Genomic DNA, 18,282 nt, shown 5'->3' on the forward strand with positions numbered 1-18,282 from the left:
CTCCTCCCCCTCCGCCTCCTCCTCCCCGGGCCGCGGGGCCGCGCCTCCGCTCCCGGAAGCGGCACGGGAGGTGACCGTGCTCGCCGTTGCCTGGTTAGGGGTGGCTGCGGCGTAGTCTGTTTCTTTCAAATGAAGGAGCCGAGAAAGGGGCCGCGCCGCGGAGCGTGCCTAAGGTGAAAGGGCTGCCGCGCAGCCCGGCAGAGGCGAGGGAAGCTCCTCCGTCGTCGCCACCGCCCGCCCGTTTTGCCGGCAACAGGTTCCCCCGGGGCGGGAGGGGCCGCAGCGCCGCGCCGCGCCGCGCAGCTCGCAGCGCCGAACGTCGCCGAAATCCCCTGGCCGGCCGAGCCTCCGCAGCCGCGACGCGGCTTCCCTCGGTCCGAGTCCCCCGAGCCTCTCCGAGCCCCCGTTGGACTTCCCCTCCCTGGCCGGCGCCGCCCGACCAGCCTCCCCGCATCCTAGAGGGAATTGCCTCGCCGCGGCTGTGAGGCACCTACACCCCGGCCTGAAATGCACCGCAGTCCTGAAGGAAATCCACCCTCATCCCACGCAGATTCACCCGCAACGCTGCCTGAATACGCCTGGCTGCCTACAGAAATTCCTGCCCAAACCAGACGCGTGGACCACCTGAGCTGAAATTCACGCTCACTGACACTCGACCCTAGCCCCGCCAGCCCTTGCCGAAATCACCCTAAACCCGTTGAAATTAATTCTCAGCCGTCCGAATTTTCCTTTCAAGATTGACCACCTGTCTCCGCCAAACTGACTGAACTCTACCGAACTCTTACCCTGAAATCCCCTGGGAGTCCAAAATATATTTTTTCAGCCCGAAATCTAAATCCCAGTTCTCTGTGTGAAAACCTCCAGAAACCCAGACTCTTGTTACTTCGACCACAGACTCGTTCGAACATGGGACATCGCCTTCCCACATTTTCACCGCAGTCTTTGGCTCTGATTCTTTGTCCCTGCCTCTTGGGCAGCATCCTATCCCTATTTCTTTCCACCTTTGAACATCCGTCTACCCCTTTGAAGGCCTGCTTTCTTTGCTTTCTCTTCTCTCTCACCTTTGGCGTTGGCACTCTGGGGCCATATCTTTAGTTCCCTTGACTTCCACTATCTAAGCCAACGGTGTCCAATCTTTTGGCTTCCCTGGGCTACATTGGAAGAAGAAAAATTGTCTTGGACCACACATAAAATACACTAACACTAATGATAGCTGATGAAATGTTTTAAAACTCTCATCATGTTCTAAGAAAGCACATAGAATACACTAACGCTAATGATAGCTGATTAAATTTTTTAAAACTCTCATCATATTCTAAGAAAGTTTACGAATTTGTGCTGAGCCGCATTCAAAGCCGTCCTGGGCCTAAGTCCTTGCTATTTTTCCTCTTCAATTTCCTTCAATTCATAGTTCTCTAGGTTATTTTCCCACCCTTTCCCAAGATTCAGATACCTATTCCTTCGTTCTTGCTGAGTTCATCTCCTATGCCTATTCTTACATACTTGCTGAATTCATCTTGTAATGTCCTCATCCTGGTTTCTTCCTGAACCTGAAATCCAACTAACCTTTCTTTTTCATCCCATCAAACCCCTGCTGTTGCCAAACCAGCACGCACTAAGATCTCCACATACACCAAATATTAAATTAGTGCCAGTAGGCCGGGCGCGGTGGCTCAAGCCTGTAATCTCAGCACTTTGGGAGGCCGAGATGGGCGGATCGTGAGGTCAGGAGATCAAGACCATCCTGGCTAACACGGTGAAACCCCTCTCTACTAAAAAATACAAAAAAGTAGCCGGGTGAGGTGGCGGGCGCCTGTAGTCCCAGCTACTTGGGAGGCTGAGGCAGGAGAATGGCATAAACCCGGGAGGCGGAGCTTGCAGTGAGCTGAGATCCGGCCACTGCACCCCAGCCTGGGCGACAGAGCAAGACTCCGTCTCAAAAAAAAAAAAAAGAAAAAAAAAAAAAATTAGTGCCAGTACCCAGACATTGTCTCTGCACTCTGCTGGCATATTTTCCCCTGGACCACGAACCCTTCGTACCTAGTTAATTGCCACCTATATTTATAAACACCAGCAATTTGATTTACAGGGTGGATTTGTCACTATTGTTTACTTTTAAATGAAGTTACTGTATTTGTTTTTTCCATTAAATGCGACATTATAAAGCCTAGACCTCATATCCAAAGCAAATAAAGTCTCTTAATTTTTGAATTAAAAGTAACAAAAGGAAACCTTCTCATACTTCTGAACAACAATGACAAGAAGGAATGCCTATAATTGGTTTGAGTCACAATGTATATATTGAAATAAAATTTTGTTAAGTATGAACTTCTAGGTACACAATGAAGTTTTAAATGTTTATCTGAATAAATTTATTCAATAAATAATTCAATAAATAATATATTCAATAAATTTAATAAATAGAATAAAAATGATTCTATTTACTAGGTGCCAGGTACTATTCTTGGCACAAACAAAAATTTGATGATGGCAAAGTGAGGGCATTCAATTCTGCCTTGTGTTTGAAGAGTTAGTGACTAAGAAATGAATTACAAGGAGAGAGGAAGTAACAGGTAACGAAAAAATTGTCACTAAAATTTGAGGTTGAATCTAAGAGGTCATGAGAGAGCCAACTGAATCAGATGGCACGTTAAAAGACTCATCAACGGTGGCAAGTTTATAGAACATGACAGAGGAAGCTGTGCTTAGCTGAGAAGAGGAAGCAGAGAAGGAAGCAGAGAAAAACAAAGTCTGTGATAAAAACTGGAAAGGAGCCACAAAAGGCCACAAAAAACAAGGAAGTCCATTTTGGAACCGGATCCTGGAGTGACTGAAAAGGCAGAGTGTCATTTGAGGATGCGAGTAGTATAATCATACTTTTTTTGCATATAAGAAAGCAAGTGAGTACTTCAAACTGTGGAATTGGGATAGCAGGGGTGGGGCCTATGATATGAATATTCATAATTTTCATTTACATTTTTATTTTTATTGCAGTAAAATCTAGAAAATGTTGAGAAGATTTTTAAAAATTTAAATTACATTCAATTCCCATACCTCTTTCTCTAGAAAGGTTCTAAAGGAAAAAGAAAAAAAAATAACTACATCTAGAAGTAAGGTATGATGAATTATCTTGAAGACTGAGGGTTTTCTAATGTTAATAAGTAGTTTTTCAGATTATTTATTGAATATCTACTTTGAGCCAGGCTGAGGACTAGGGAGACACCTGTGAGAAAAACATTACACAATTTCTGCCCCTTTGGAACTTACCGTCTATAATAAAGGGAAATCGACAAATAATAGTCATAAAGCATGATAGGTACTTTGATGGGGGAATTTCAGGACATAAGGGGCAAATTCTTGCCCTCTGTGGGGGTAATTACCAAGTCTATGAAAACTGAAAAGTTTCCCAGAGAAGATGACATTCAAACTATAATCTGACATAAGGTTGGAAAGCCAGGAAAAGGAGTATGAAATAAGGAGAGAAAGTTCAAAAGAACAGGAACAGCATGTGCAAAGGTCCTGTTATGGGTGAAAATAAAGCAATTTGGATGAATTAAAAGCCAGTGGAGTAAAGAATTCTAGAGAGAGATGGATTGAGCATTCCTAACCTGAAATCTGGGGAAAAAAATTTATTTTCTTATTCTTTTTTGTTTTCTTATTAAGAGATGGGGTTTCACCATGTTGCTCAGGCTGGTCTCAAACTCCTGAGCTCAAGTGATCTTCCCACCTCGGCCTCCCAAAGTGCTGGGATAATAGGCATGTGAGCCACTGCACCCAGTCCAAAATTTGAATTTTTTTTTTTTTTTGGTTTGGAGTCTCACTCTGTCACCCAGGCTGGAGTGCAGTGGTGCCATCTCAGCTCACTGCAACCTCTGCCGCAGGTTCAAGCGATTCTCCTGTCTCAGCCTCCCAAGTAGCTGGGATTACAGGCATCTGCCACCATGTCTGGCTAATTTTTGTATTTTTAGTAGAGGCAGGGTTTCACCATGTTGGCCAGGCTGGTCTCAATGAGGCTCCTGACCTCAAGTGATCTGCCTCCCTCGACCTCCCAAAATGCTGAGATTACAGGTGTGAGCCACCATGCCCAGCCCCCCAAATTTGAAAATTTGTGTGCTGACATAATGCCATAAGTGGAAAACTCCACACTTGACTTCATGTGATAGATTGCAGACAAAACGTGGGTGGAAACTGAAAGCCTGCCATTGTTTGTTATTGTTGTTGTTTAACAGCTAATATAGGTATTCTGGGGATGATACTGCCCTGTTTAGGTATGCTGAACACATTATTCTTTCACTGTATTAAGCATATGCCATATTTTTTACTGTTAAGTACTTAAGTGTGAATGGTATAAGAAAAAAATTGCTTATTGGTAGCATACATATTCATAGTCAGGAGTGATGGTGATGCCAGATAATCACAGATTGTCTACATCAGTAGCTCACATGGTGACACCTCTGCTTTCTGATGGTTCAATGTATACGAACTTTGTTTCATGCATAAAATTAAAAATGTGTATTAGGTTGGTGCAAAAGTAATTGCAGTTTTTGCCATTGCTCTTAATGGCAAAACTGCAATTACTTTTGCATTGACTTAATATAAAATTATCTTCAGGCAGAGAGTGATAGCTCACACCTGTAATCCCAGCACTTTGAAAAGCCGAGGCAGGCAGATCACCTGAGGTCAGGAGTTCAAGACCACCCTGGCCAACATGGTGAAACCCTGCCTCTGCTAAAAATACAAAAAATTAGCCAGACATGGTGGTGGTTGCCTGTAATCCCAGTTACTCGGGAGGCTGAGGCAGGAGAATCGCTTGAACCAAGGAGACGGAAGTTGCAGTGAGCCAAGATTGCACCATTGCACTCCAGCCTGGGCAACAAGAGTGAAACTCCATCTGAAAAAAAAAAAATATTAGCTGGACATGGTGGCACACTTGTGAGCTCAGCTACACAGGAGCTGAGGCAGAAGAATTGCTCGAACCCAGGAGGTGGAGGTTGCAGTGAGCTCAGATCGCTCCCCTGTACTCCAGCCTGGGTGACAGAGACTCCATATCAATAAATAAATAAATAAATAAATAAATAAATAAATAAATAAAATTATCTTCAGCTTAGGTGTATAAGGTGTGTATAAAGGCTGGGCACAGTGGCTCATGCCTGTAATCCCAGCACTTTGGGAGGCCAAGGCAGGCGGATCACAAGGTCAAGAGATCAAGGCCATCCTGGCTAACGTGGTGAAACCCCATCTCTACTAAAAATACAAAAAAAAAAATTAGCTGACGTAGTGGCACACACCTGTAGTTCCAGCTATTCAAGAGGCTGAGGCAGGAGAATCGCTTGAACCCAGGAGGCAGAGGTTGCAGTGAGTCGAGAGCACACCACTGCACTCCATCCTGGGTGACAGAGTGAGACTCTGTCTAAAAAATAAATAAATAAAAATAAGATTTGTATAAAACAAATGACTTTTGTGTTTATACTTGGGTCCCATTCCTAAGATATCTTATTGTGTATATGCAAATATTCCAAAATCCAAAAATGTCCAAAATCTGAAAAACTTGTGGTCCCAAGCATTTCAGATGAGAGATATTCAACATGTAGTAGTGAGAAAAGAAGCTAAGAAGGTGGACAGACACCAGTTCCAAGAGGGCCGCTTAAACTGCAATAAGGAAATTGAACTTTATTCTGAGGGAATGGAAAGTCACAGAAACATTTATGCAGAGGACAGAAATGATGCTACTTAAATTGTAGAAAGATCAACCTAACTCAATTTGGAGAATGGTTTAGAAGGGAGGAAAAGTGAAGGGAGAGAACCCGGTAAGGAGACAAAACCAGTTAGCCTTCCTAGGTAACCACTTTGGAATGAAAAGTTGAATTTTATTTTCTTATGCAGTGTACAATTTTTGTCTTTTGTCTTGCTTTGAAGCAGTTTTAGTGTGATATGTCTAGATGTGGCTTTCTTTGTATTTATCTTCAGTGGAGTTTGTAGAGTGTGTTGAGTATGTGGTTTGAGGTCTTTCATTAGCTTGGAAAATTCTTGGTCATTATTTCTTCATATATTGCTTTTGTTTCATTGTCTCTCTCTTCTCCTTCTGGGACATTAATTACATAAATGTGAGACCTTTTTCACCAAATCACATTTGTCTCCTATGTTTGTTTGTTTATTTTATAATTTTTTTTTTTGAGACAGGGTCTCACACTGTTGCCAGGCTGGAGTGCAGTGGTGTGTTCCCAGTTCTCTGCAGCCTCAATCTCCTGGGCTCAAACAATCCTGTCACCTCAGCCTCCCAAGTAGCTGGGAGTAGAGACATGAGCCATCTGCCTGGCTAATTTTCAAAATTTTTTTTTGTAGAGACAGGGTCTCACTATGTTGTCCAGGCTGGTCCCAAATTCCTGGGCTCAAGTGAGCCACCTGCCTTGGCCTCCTAAAGTGTTATATTCTTCTCTCTCTTCATGCTCATCTCAATATTTTTTTCTGCCTCTTTTCTCATTCACAAATTCTCCCTTCAGCTATATCTAATCTGCTGGGTTTTTTTTTTTTTTTGAGACAGAGTCTTGCCCCGTTGCCCAGGCTGGAGTACAATGACGTGATCTCGGCTCACTGCAATCTCCGCCTCCTGGGTTCACACCATTCTCCTGCCTCAGCCTCCCAAGTAGCTGGGACTACAGGTGCCCACCACCATGCCCAGCTAAGTTTTTGTATTTTTAGTAGAGATGGGGTTTCACCATGTTAGCCAGGATGGTCTCGATCTCCTGACCTCATGATCCGCCTGCCTTGGCCTCCCAAAGTGCTGGAATTACAGGCATGAGCCACCGCGCCTGGCCTAATCTGCTGTTGTCTACTTATTGTGTTCTTAATTTTAGTTATTGTATATATTTCTATAAATTCACTTTAATTTTTTATGACTTCCACATCTGTGCTGAAGCTATCTTGTCATTTAATTTCACAAACATTAATCACAGCTGTTTATAGTTTGTGTCTGATAACTTCCATACCTGGATCTCTTGTGGGTCTGTTTCTATTGTCTGATTTTTCTCTTGATTATCAGTCACTTCTTATATTTTTATCAGCATAGTTTTTTTGAAATGGAAAATTGTGTTTTAAAAACTATAGAGATGACCTGAGGTTCTAGTTGATACCTTATTTAAGGGAGGATTCACTTTAGTTTCAACAAGCAGTTGGGAGTACATATAATAAGCAACTTAAGTCCCACCGTGCCTCCTCATTGGCCACACTCCCTCCAGGCACTGGCTTCTCTGAGCCACCAGCCTGTGGCTGCCCTGGTCCACCTGCACCTCTGGCAGCACCATGACAGATCAGGCCTTTGTGACACTGACCACAAATGATGCCTACACCAAAGGTGCCCTGGTCCCGGACTCATCTCTGAAACAGCACAGGACCACCAGGAGGCTAGTCATGCTCCCCACCCCACAGGTCTCAGACTCCATGAGAAAAGTTTGAAAGAGAGTCTTTGATGAAGTCATCATGGTAGATGTCTTGGACAGCGGTGATTCTGCTCATCTAAGCTTAATGAAGAGGTCACAGTTGGGTGTCACGCTGACAAAGCTCCACTGCTGGTCGCTTACATATTATTCAAAATGTGTATTCATGGATGCAGATACTCTGGTCCCAGCAAATATTGATGATCTTTTTGAGAGAGAAGAATTGTCAGCAGCACCTGACACAGGGTAGTCTGACTGCTTCAATTCTGAATTTATCAGCCTTCAGTTGAAACATATAATCAGCTGTTGCATCTTGCTTCTGAGCAAGGTAGTTTTGATGGTGGGGGAACAAAGCATACAGAACACGTTTTTTAACAGCTGGGCAACAACAGATATCAGAAAACACCTGCTGTTTATTTATAGCCTAAGTCGCATCTCTATATATTCCTACCTCCCAGCATTTAAAGTGTTTGGCGGAAGTGCCAAAGTTGTGCATTTCCTGGGATGAGGCAAACCATGGAATTATGATCCCAAAACAAAAAGTGTCAAGTGAGTCCCACCATCACAACATGACTCATTCAGAGTTTCTCATCCTGGTGGAACATCTTTACCACCATCATTTTACCTCTACTTCAACAATTTGGCCTTGTCAAAGGCAACTGCTCATACATAAATGTGGAAGATGTCTCAGGAGCCATATCACATCTCTCTCAGGGAGATCCCCGCTATGGCCCAGCTTTTGTATCCTCAGAAGAATGGAAGGAGCAGTGGGAACAGGGCCAGGCTGATTACATGGGAGCTGATTCCTTTGGCAACATGGAGAGGAAACTTGACACTTACCTCCAGTAGAAACACTGCACTTTCCTGTGGACACATCCACTTCACAAGCCTTGTTTCTGATACTTAGTATCTAGAGCTGGGTTGAGAAAAGTCTGTTACAGTCGCTAGAGGTTTTCACTAAAACTTACCAGATGAGGGGTTTTTGTAAGACAACAGGTGAGAACTGGGCAAAAGTTGTGAAGCAGCAGTTCTGTTGTTACCTGGACAGCGTTTTGCTTTTTAATCCTATTTAGCTTGTTTCAGAAATTCTCACTTTTGTTGACTGCCAACATACAAAGTAAGGGAAGCTCAATATTAAGCTGTTAAGGTGGCTGTATCGATTCTTAAAATCTGCAGACCCTGGTTCCAAATCAGTCACTGCTTTCAGAAGTAGACATGGCATCTGATCCTTGCTTGCTTGCTGGTTGTACCTACCTTTCACTAGACCTGCATTTTAGAATTGCCCCGTGCTGCCAGAGTGAGTGATTGTAATTCTGCTTGCAGGTAAATATAGCTTATATTAACACTGCTGAATGATTCATAAACGTATCAACAAATAGCATTAACCCATTTTATTTCCTGGTCTTAGTGTCTGAAGATGTTCACCAGTTTTCTATGTACGGTAAGGCAGCATGCTAAAATGCTTTTGTTCAGTCTGCATATTTGAAAATACCAATATGTTCTCTGATGGTTACCTACAGTGGCACCCTGTATGAAAAATAAAGACTTATTGCAGTAAAAAATAAAAAATAAGCAACCTTTGGGAGGCCGAGGCGGGCGGATCATAAAGTCAGGAGTTTGAGACCAGCCTAGCAAATATGGTGACACCCTGTCTCTAATACAAAAATTAACTGGGCATGGTGGCGCATGCCTGTAGTCCCAGCTACTCGGGAGGCTGAGGCAGAAGAATCACTTGAATCTGGTAGGCAGAGGTTGCAATGAGCTGACATCGTGCCACTACACTCCAGCCTGGGCAACACAGCAAGACTCTGCCTCAAAAAAAAAAAAAAAAAGCAATTTAATTCAATCAGAGATTAGGAAGGTTTTTGTGGGTTTGCTGGACCTCAGTCTTTGTGAGGCCTAGTCTATATTTGGCCCATCCTTACTTGGAGGATTCTTTAGGGTTCCCAACTGATTTACTTGTTTATTGCTGTATCTCAAACCACTTCAATACTTGTGGCTTAAAACAATAGTGATTTCTTGTAATTCTCTGGGTTGACTAGACAGTTCTCCATTTGGTGTTGGCTGGGATCATTTGTAAAGCTGCATTCAGCTGGGCACTGGGCTGGGGCATTTTGGTAAGCTTTCACATAGCATCTCTATACAGTATTCCATCCCCCAGGGCCTTTCCACATGGCGTATTTCTCCACTGGGATAACTTTGACTTAAGCATGGAGGCTAGATTCTAACAGGGAGAAATCCAAAAGTACAAGTCCCAGTGAGCAAGTGCATATTTAATCTTTGTTTTCACCTTCACTAATGTACTATTGATAAAAACAAATCACATGAGCCAGATGCAGTGGTGCACACCTGTAGTCTTACCTTCTAAGGAGTCTGAGGCAGGAGGATTGCTTGAGGCCAGGAGGTTGAGGAGGGAGTGTGCTGTGATCACACCTGTGAATAGCTACTGCACTCCAGCCTGGGCAATACAGCAAGACCCTGTCTCTAAAGAAACAAACAAAAGAAAACAAATCACATGGCTAAGCCCAGAGCCAATGTGAAGAGGACCACCCACAGGCATAAATCCTGGAAGGTTTGGTTCACTAGCGGCAGGCAATGTAACATATTACCATATCAAATGAAATCCTATAGTGTTTACCAGAGTACCTCCTCTTTAATGGCTCCTGATCTCCAATTCTTGTCATCTCAGCCCTGTAAGCTCTCTTCAGTTTTTGGGCTTCTCAGTTGCTGATTAAGAATCAGCAAAAATGTCAAAGGAAAAGCAATACCAAGTGATGGGTTCACTTCTCTGTACTTCCTTTCTCTTCGGGATTGGTCCTCTGAGCTCACATTTTCTTAGAAACTTTCCAGTGCCTTCAAACTGATATTTCCTGTATTGTTCCCAGCTTTTCTAGTTATTCTCCATAGGAGGGATGGTCTTAAGCAAGCTGATCTGTATTGCTGGCTCACAGTGGCCCGGGAAGTAGAAAGAGCTCAAAGAGAAGTGACTGGTTGGGTCCCAGGGCTTCTAGTCTTGGAAAATCCCTCAGTCTCTAGCAGGGCAGGGCAGAGGAGCAGCAGAACCACCTTTCCTCAAAGTACTTTAGCCTGTGCAAGCTTAGACTGTCATTCTTTCACTGTTAACCAGTATTAACTAGTTAACCAGTTCTTCTGCAGTCAAAAGCATCAGGAAGTACCCACCAAGTACCAGTGAGCCCTCTTGATGCTCTTGACTGCAGAGGAACCCTGCAACCTGAATAAATCCTCCTGGAAGGTAAGTAGGGGGGCCCTAATTATAACTATAATTCAATGTCTCAATATTTTAGCAAATGAAGGTTCAGGTGAGTTTTAATTTGTTTCAGAAAAAGCAAAGTAAAATGATATTTAATGTACTGGGTTTTGATGGATACAAATCTGTATCCATTATATATTATATGTTTGTTTTTTCTTAAAAAAAAAAAAACAGCAACCAGAAAATTGTCATCAGTGTTCATACCTTGAATACTCTAATTGAGTATTGATTTTTTTATAACAGCTTTCTTGAGAGGCATAATTTACGTACCATACAATTCACCCATTTGAAATATACAATTCTAGTTTTCAGTGCATTCACAGGTATGTACAGCTATTACCGTTGGCAATTTCAGAACATTTTCATCACCTAAAAGGAAACTCTGTAGCCTTTAGCTATCACCCTCCCATTTCCCTACTTCCCCCAACCCCCACAGAGATAAACAACCACTTATCTACTTTTGATCTCTCTAGATTTGCCTATTCTAGAAAATTCAAATAAATGGAATCTTACAATATGTGATCTTTTGAATTTGCTTCTTTCACTTAGCATACCTTTATAAGATTTATTCATGTTGTAGCATGTGTTACTAGATCATTCCATTTTATGGCTGAATGGTATTCCATTATATGGATATTTTGTTTATCTATTCATGATGGACATTTGAGTTGTTTCCAACTTTTGGGTATTATGAAGAATGCTATAAACATTTAAGTAAAAGTCTTTGTGTAGACATATGTTTTCATTTCTCTTGGACATAAACCTAGGACTTGGATTGCTGGGTCAAATGTTAACTCTATGTTTAAATTTTTGAGGAACTGCCAAATTTTTTCCAATTTTATATTCCTACCAGCTGTGTATGAGGGTTTTGATTTCTACACATCTTCTCTAATACTTAGTAATAAGTATTAAGTATCTGACTTTTTTTTTTTTTTTGAGACAGAGTTTTGCTCTTGTTACCCGGGCTGGAGTGCAATGGTGTGATCTCAGCTCACCACAACCTCCATCTCCCAGGTTCAAGTGATTCTCCTGCCTCAGCCTCCCAAGTAGCTGGGATTACAGGTGCCTGCCAACATGCCTGGCTAATTTTGTATTTTTAGTAGAGGCAGGGTTTCTCCTTGTTGTTCAGGCTGGTCTTGAACTCCCAACCTCAGGTGATCTGCCTGCCTCAGCCTCCCAAAGTGCTGGGATTACAGGTGTGAGCCACTGTGCCCGGCGTTTGTATTTTTTTTTTTAGTAGAGATGGGGTTTCACTGTGTTGGTCAGGCTGGTCTCAAACTCCTGACCTCAAGTGATTTACCCTCCTTGGCCTCCCAAAGTACTGGGATTACAGACATGAGCCAGCACACCCAGCCAAGTCTTATCCTTCTTTAGCTAAATTTGTTTCTAAATATTTTACCTTTTGGTGCTATTACAAATGTAATTGTTTTCTTAATTTCATTTTTGGATTGTTCATTGCAAATGTATAAACATACAATTGAATTTTATATATTGATTTTGTAACCTGTAACCTTGCTGAATTTGTTTATTATTTATAATAGTTTTTGTGAATTCCTTAGGATTTTAATACACAAGATCATGTTATCTTGTATATTAATGATATGTAAGATAATATATCTTATATATCTTTCCAATCTGGATGCCTTTTATTTCTTTTTCTTGCCTAATTGCCCTGACTAGAACCTCCAGTAGAGTGTTGAATGGAGGCGGTAAGAGCAGCCATCCATGTCTTGCTACTATTTTATGGGGAAAATACCCAGTCTTTCACCATTAAGAATGATGTTAGCTATGGGTTTTTCACGGATGCCTGTATCAAGTTGACAGACTTCTCTTTTGTTCTTTTTCTCCTTTTTATTATTATTATTACTATTTTTTGAGACACAGTCTTGCTTTGTCGCCCAGGCTGGAGTGCCGTGGCATGTGGCTAATTTTTGTATTTTTAGTAGAGACGGAGTTTCACCATGTTGGTCAGGCTGGTCTCAAACTCCAGACCTCGTGGTCCACCTGCCTCAGCCTCCCAAAGTGCTGAGATTACAGACGTGAGCCACTGTGACCTGCTCCTTATTATTATTTTGTTTTTATCATGACAGGCATTGGATCTTTGTCTCCAAATGCTTTTTCTTCATCTATTGAGATAATCATGCTATTAAAAGAATTCTATTGATATGATGTGTTGCCTTAATTGATTTTCAGATGTTAAACCAACCTTGCATTCCTGGAGTGAATCCCACTTTGTCGAGATGTATAATTTACTACATATGATACTGGATTCAGCTTGCTAATATTTTCCTTTAAAGCTTAGTGATAATATTGGGGAAAGAGAGGAATTACTTTTGTTTTTAAATTTTTTTTTTTTTTTTTGATATGGAGTCTCACTCTGTTGCCAGGCTGGAGTGCAGGGGCGTGATCTTGGCTTACTGCAACCTCTGCCTCCTGGGTTCAAGTGATTCTTGTGCTTCAGCCTCCCAAGTAGCTGGGATTATAGGCAAGTGCCACCACACCCAGCTAATTTTTGTATTTTTAGTAGTTACAAAGTTTCACCATGTTGGCCAGGATAGTCTCAATCTCCTGGCCTCATGATCTGCCCACTTCAGCCTCCCAAAGTGCTGGGATTACAGGCGTGAGCCACTGCACCCAGCCTATTTTTTTTTTTTTTTTTTGAGATGGAGTCTCATTCACTGTCGCCCAGGCTGGAGTGCAGTGGTGTGATCTCAGCTCACTGCAACCTCCACCTCCTGGGTTCAAGTGATTCCCCTGCCTCAGCCTCCCAAGCAGCTGGAATTACAGGTGCATGCCACCACGCCTGGCTAATTTTTGTATTTTTTGTAGAGACAGGGTTTCTCCATGTTGGCCAGGCTGGTCTCAAATTCCTGACCTCAAGTGATCTGCCCCCCCTCGGCCTCCCAAGGTACTGGGATTACAAGCATGAGCCACCATGCCTGGCCAAGAGCAATTACTTTTATAGGAATCTAGGTTCTGAGTCTGTACTGCCAAAAAATAAATAAATAAATAAAAAATTTTTAAAAAGTCAGTATGGACAACGGAGAAGGCTGAAAGAAGAAAGAGAAAAGATATTTCTTAAGTTTCCCTATCCCTCAGTAAAGACAGTATATTCCCAAATGGAGAGTCATTTGAAATTTAATGTGGTATTGTCCTTCACATAAGAAATAATGTGACTGATAATGTGACTGATCTAATGACAACCCAACATTAGCTTTTGGTTATTTTTCCAGCAGCAGCAGCAGCAGCAGCAGCAGCAACGAGTTGCTCTGAGCCCCCATCACTAAGGTAGACCTATTTCCTGGGCACTGCAAATTGGTTCCACTGCCTCCACTTTGGAATACCTTTTACTTGTAGTAGTTGAGCTGGATTTATATCTGGTAGTCACAGCATTAAAAAATGCATGATACTGGATTGTCAAGTAGAGGAGACATGGGAGCTAAGACCAAAGTTTTGACTGCCAAACCCAGGACTTTTCCTTGATTTATTAGGCAGTAGGCAACCATTAAATATTTGAGTCAGGGAATACCATGATTGAAGCTGTGCTTTAAGAAGATTAAACTAGCATTAGTGCATTGGATATAAAAGATCAAATAAGCAGCTGGGTGATGAGAATGAAAAGCAGCTTGCAGAAGGTAAATTCTGCAGGATCTGGCAATTAGATTTGATGATCAAGGGAAAGGAAAGACTACTAGATTTTAAGGTCGAGCAATTGAAACAATACTGGTGGTATTTTCTGAAGTCAAAGTTTGACTAGAAGGAAAGGTGATGGCTTTGGCCTTAGATGAGCTGAGATTTAAAACTAGGAAAGTTTGCCTGCAGGCTTCCACAATCATATCCCATGCAAACAATTGGAAATAAAACAGCCAAAGCTAATAAACATTTACAAGGAAAGGACACTGGGGCTATTTAATTTAGAAAGTGAAAAGATTTAGCAAAAAAAGAGAAAGGTGAAAGGATCTATTTATTTATCTGATGACCTAGTTCCTAGCCTTTAACTCAGCATACTGACCTACCCGTGACAATATATGTCAGGGGAAGCAAGCAAAGCTTGTTTTGGGAGAAGTGCCCCAAGTATACACGGTCCTTTTTGAGACGGAGTTTCACTCTTGTCGCCCAGGTTGGAGTGCAGTGGTGTGATCTTGGCTGACTGCAACCTCTGCCTCCCAGGTTCAAGCGATTCTCCTGTCTCAGCCTCCCAAGTAGCTGGGATTAAAGGTGCCTGCCACCATGCCTGGCTCATTTTGTATTTTTAGTAGAGACAAGGGTTCACCATGTTGGTCAGGCTGGTCTTGAACTGCTGACCTCAGGTGATCCACCTGCCTTGGCCTTCCAAAGTGCTGGGATTATAGGCGTGAGCCACCACGCCCAGCCCACACTGTCCATTTTTACCCCATTGACACTTATTTTCATCTTCCTGCTCCTGGATAGCTGGTTCCATATTCTAGCTTTCCATATTGCTTTTGATCTGCATGTGGTCTCTTCTGGCTATTGGATACCTCTTTCCATGGGCTCTGAGAATGCTCAGATTTCAGCAATTGCATAGTTTTTGTTTGTTTGTTTTTTTGTTTTTTGTTTTTTTTTTGAGACAAAGTCTTGCTCTATCGCCCAGGCTGGAGTGCAGTGGCCAGATCTCAGCTCACTGCAAGCTCCGCCTCCCAGGTTCAGGCCATTCTCCTGCCTCAGCCTCCCGAGTAGCTAGGACTACAGGCGCCCGCCACCTCGCCCGGCTAGCTTTTTTTATTTTTTTTAGTAGAGACGGGGGTTTCACCGTGTTAGCCAGGATGGTCTTGATCTCCTGACCTCGTGATCTGCCCGTCTCAGCCTCTCAAAGTGCTAGAATTACAGGCTTGAGCCACTGCGTCCGGCCAGCGATTGCATAGTTTCTAGCAGAAGACTTCCTCTGCCAGTCCAGTCCCTCAAAACCCTCCTGCTCAGATTGACCCCAGAATCTCTGCCAGGAGATGGAGATTGGGGCAGTTTATCTTAATTTGGTTAGCAGGGTTAGGTTCTCCAAAGCCACATTCTTACAAGGAATATTTGAAAATACATAGTCATAATGTAACAGTTTGCAATTCTCTTTCTTATTTTATAACTGATTGAAAATTCTAATAAGGAATATGTGTACCTTGATAGCAATGTTGAAACTCAGTTGTTTAGAAAGATGGACTCCCCTATATTTAGCTGAAAAATCAGGGCTTGAGGCTCTTAGTTCCCTCTGAAACCATGAGGACTTAGCCCTTGGGCTCCAATTTAATTCTAACATGATTTAGAAGTCTGTTTCATTTCCCTGATGTTGAGTCACCAGGCTGGATTAATTTTCCAGGGTGTTGTGCTAATTATAGGTTAGTGGAGGAATGGACTAAATCAAAATGGCAACAAGCGAAAAAATAGCAGGTTACTCTGGGTGCTGCTCGAATGTAAAGCTATTTATAACATCACAATTGTATGGCTACTATTAATTAATAAGCATCACAGTGACCCTCAATTTTCAAAGACGTTCACCATCATTTTCTAGTTAATCTTTCGCATCCATGACTGCATTTGTTTTATATGAAGGGCAGAGCTGATGAATTACTTCCCTGAAGTCATGTCTGTGGTTAAGCCAAAATTACAATTTAAACAGATGAATAATAATAAAAATAATATATTTGTGGAGTGTTTTTCAATTTTCAAAGGATCTTTTCCTTCGTTGTTTCATGACACTTTATTCTTCATGCTTACTAATCATCCCCAAGAGGGTTTTCTGCTGGTTAGCTTAGGCTAGTAGAAAAGAAGAGGGTTCAGTTTATGGGTGTCTTGGTTAAATTTGAACTGAATAGGAACATAAGAAACACAACATTCAGGAGTTTAGAGGTCTGAGTTGTATGATCTTCGTTCCTCACCACCTTTTTTTGTTAGGTTTTCTTGGCCTTTGAGGACCCATGGAGCAAACATTCAGTTACATTAACTCTTTGTTTTTCAAGGCTTTAATTTTATTCCATTCAAACCTAAAATGTGTGAATCCACAGAATGTGGTGTCAAAAGAAGCCTCAATTTAAGAAAGTTTAGTTAATCCAAAGATTACTTACATCAGAATATTGGAATACAATCTCCAAATAGCTTAGCTGATCCTAGTGTCTGCTCTGAACCTTCACGCCGTATACCATTTCTGCTCCCTTTTTCTCACTCAACACCTGGGCTTTTCTTGACTCTCATAGACCCAGGATATCCATGCAGTACAGTTGATCCTCCCAGAACCATCTATACTCCCACAAGCAAAGAAATACATAGTTGCATGGATGCTTAAAAGGTTATGGAGTCTAGCATTGTCATCTTACAAATAAAGAAACTGAGGCTCAGGGAGTTGAAGTGACTTTTCCAAGTCTCATAGTAATTACCAGTGCTGGGGTAAAAGCTGTCAGAGTTTTGCTCATGTAGAAAAGGAACTGAAAGTCACCAGAAAGTCAAACTCTCACTGCAGCAGTATTTGCCATAGCACAACTACCGAGTTAGCCACTTATATCATCGAGCGGTTCCCAAGATGTTCAAAGACGCTCTCTGACATAGGGTTTTGTGGTCATATTACTTGGTATAGTTGGGAATTCATGATGCAGATTTGAAGATTGGAAACTCTGGTAGGTTCCTTAGGAAGGATTTTGTTAAGCATTTCTCAAATCATTTCTTCATTATTTTCTTCCCAAAGAAAATCTAGTAACAGCTTGTGTAATTAGTGTTCATTGGTGATAGTGACACTTTGATGAACAAATACATGGTATCTGTTAAAGCAGATACCAAGCAGTCACAAGCAGGCTGAACTGTTGAGTTCTTTATTACAGGTTATTTTATCTTCACAACATCTTAGGATTAGGTATCACTATTCCTACTTTACAGATGGGCTTGGGACTTGTTGCATGTGACAGAAATTGAGCTCAAACTTGCTTCAGAGGAAAGGAGTGTTATTAGTTCCTGGAACCGACAAGCTTGGAACATTGAAACCAACGAGGTTCTTTCTCCTATCTCTGCTTCTGAGTCAAGTCTTTTACAGACAGACGTCCTCACAAGAATGAGGATATGGCTGTGCACAGCTTAGATTCACTCCCTAACACTCTGCAGCTAGAGAGGAAAGGACTACTGCCACCCCACTTAACCAGATCCTGGAGAGGGACTCTGGCCAGCAAGGCCAGCCCCTCTGCTGTCTGTCTCTATGGAGGAAAAGGGGTACCATTGTTAACCGAAAGGGGTCCTGATCCAGGCTCCAAGAGAAGGTTTGATAAAGAATGCTGGGTGAGTTCATAGAGTAAAGTGAAAGCAAGTTTATTAGGGAAATAAAGAAACAAAAGAATGGCTATTCCATAGGCAGAGCATCCCCAAAGGCTGCTAGTTGGCTATTTTTATGGTTATTTCTTGATTATATGCTAAACAAGGGGTGGATTACTCATGAGTTTTCTGGAAAAGGGCTCACGAATTCCCAGAACTGAGGGTTCTTCTCCCTTTTAGACCATGTAGGGTAACTTCCAGATGTTGCCATGGCATTTGTAAACTGTCATGGTGCTGGTGTGTGTCTTTTAGCATGCTAATGCATTATAATTAGCATAT

General features: G+C 42.1%; 1 pseudogene; it reads left to right on the forward strand.

Annotated features, from left to right (window-relative positions):
* The first annotated feature begins 7,299 nt into the window (after positions 1-7,299).
* On the forward strand, positions 7,300-8,282 carry LOC126962413 (glycogenin-1-like; annotated as a pseudogene).
* Positions 8,283-18,282: the final 10,000 nt, after the last annotated feature.

This window comes from Macaca thibetana, chromosome 1, assembly GCF_024542745.1.
Source record: "Macaca thibetana thibetana isolate TM-01 chromosome 1, ASM2454274v1, whole genome shotgun sequence".
NCBI lineage: Eukaryota > Metazoa > Chordata > Mammalia > Primates > Cercopithecidae > Macaca > Macaca thibetana.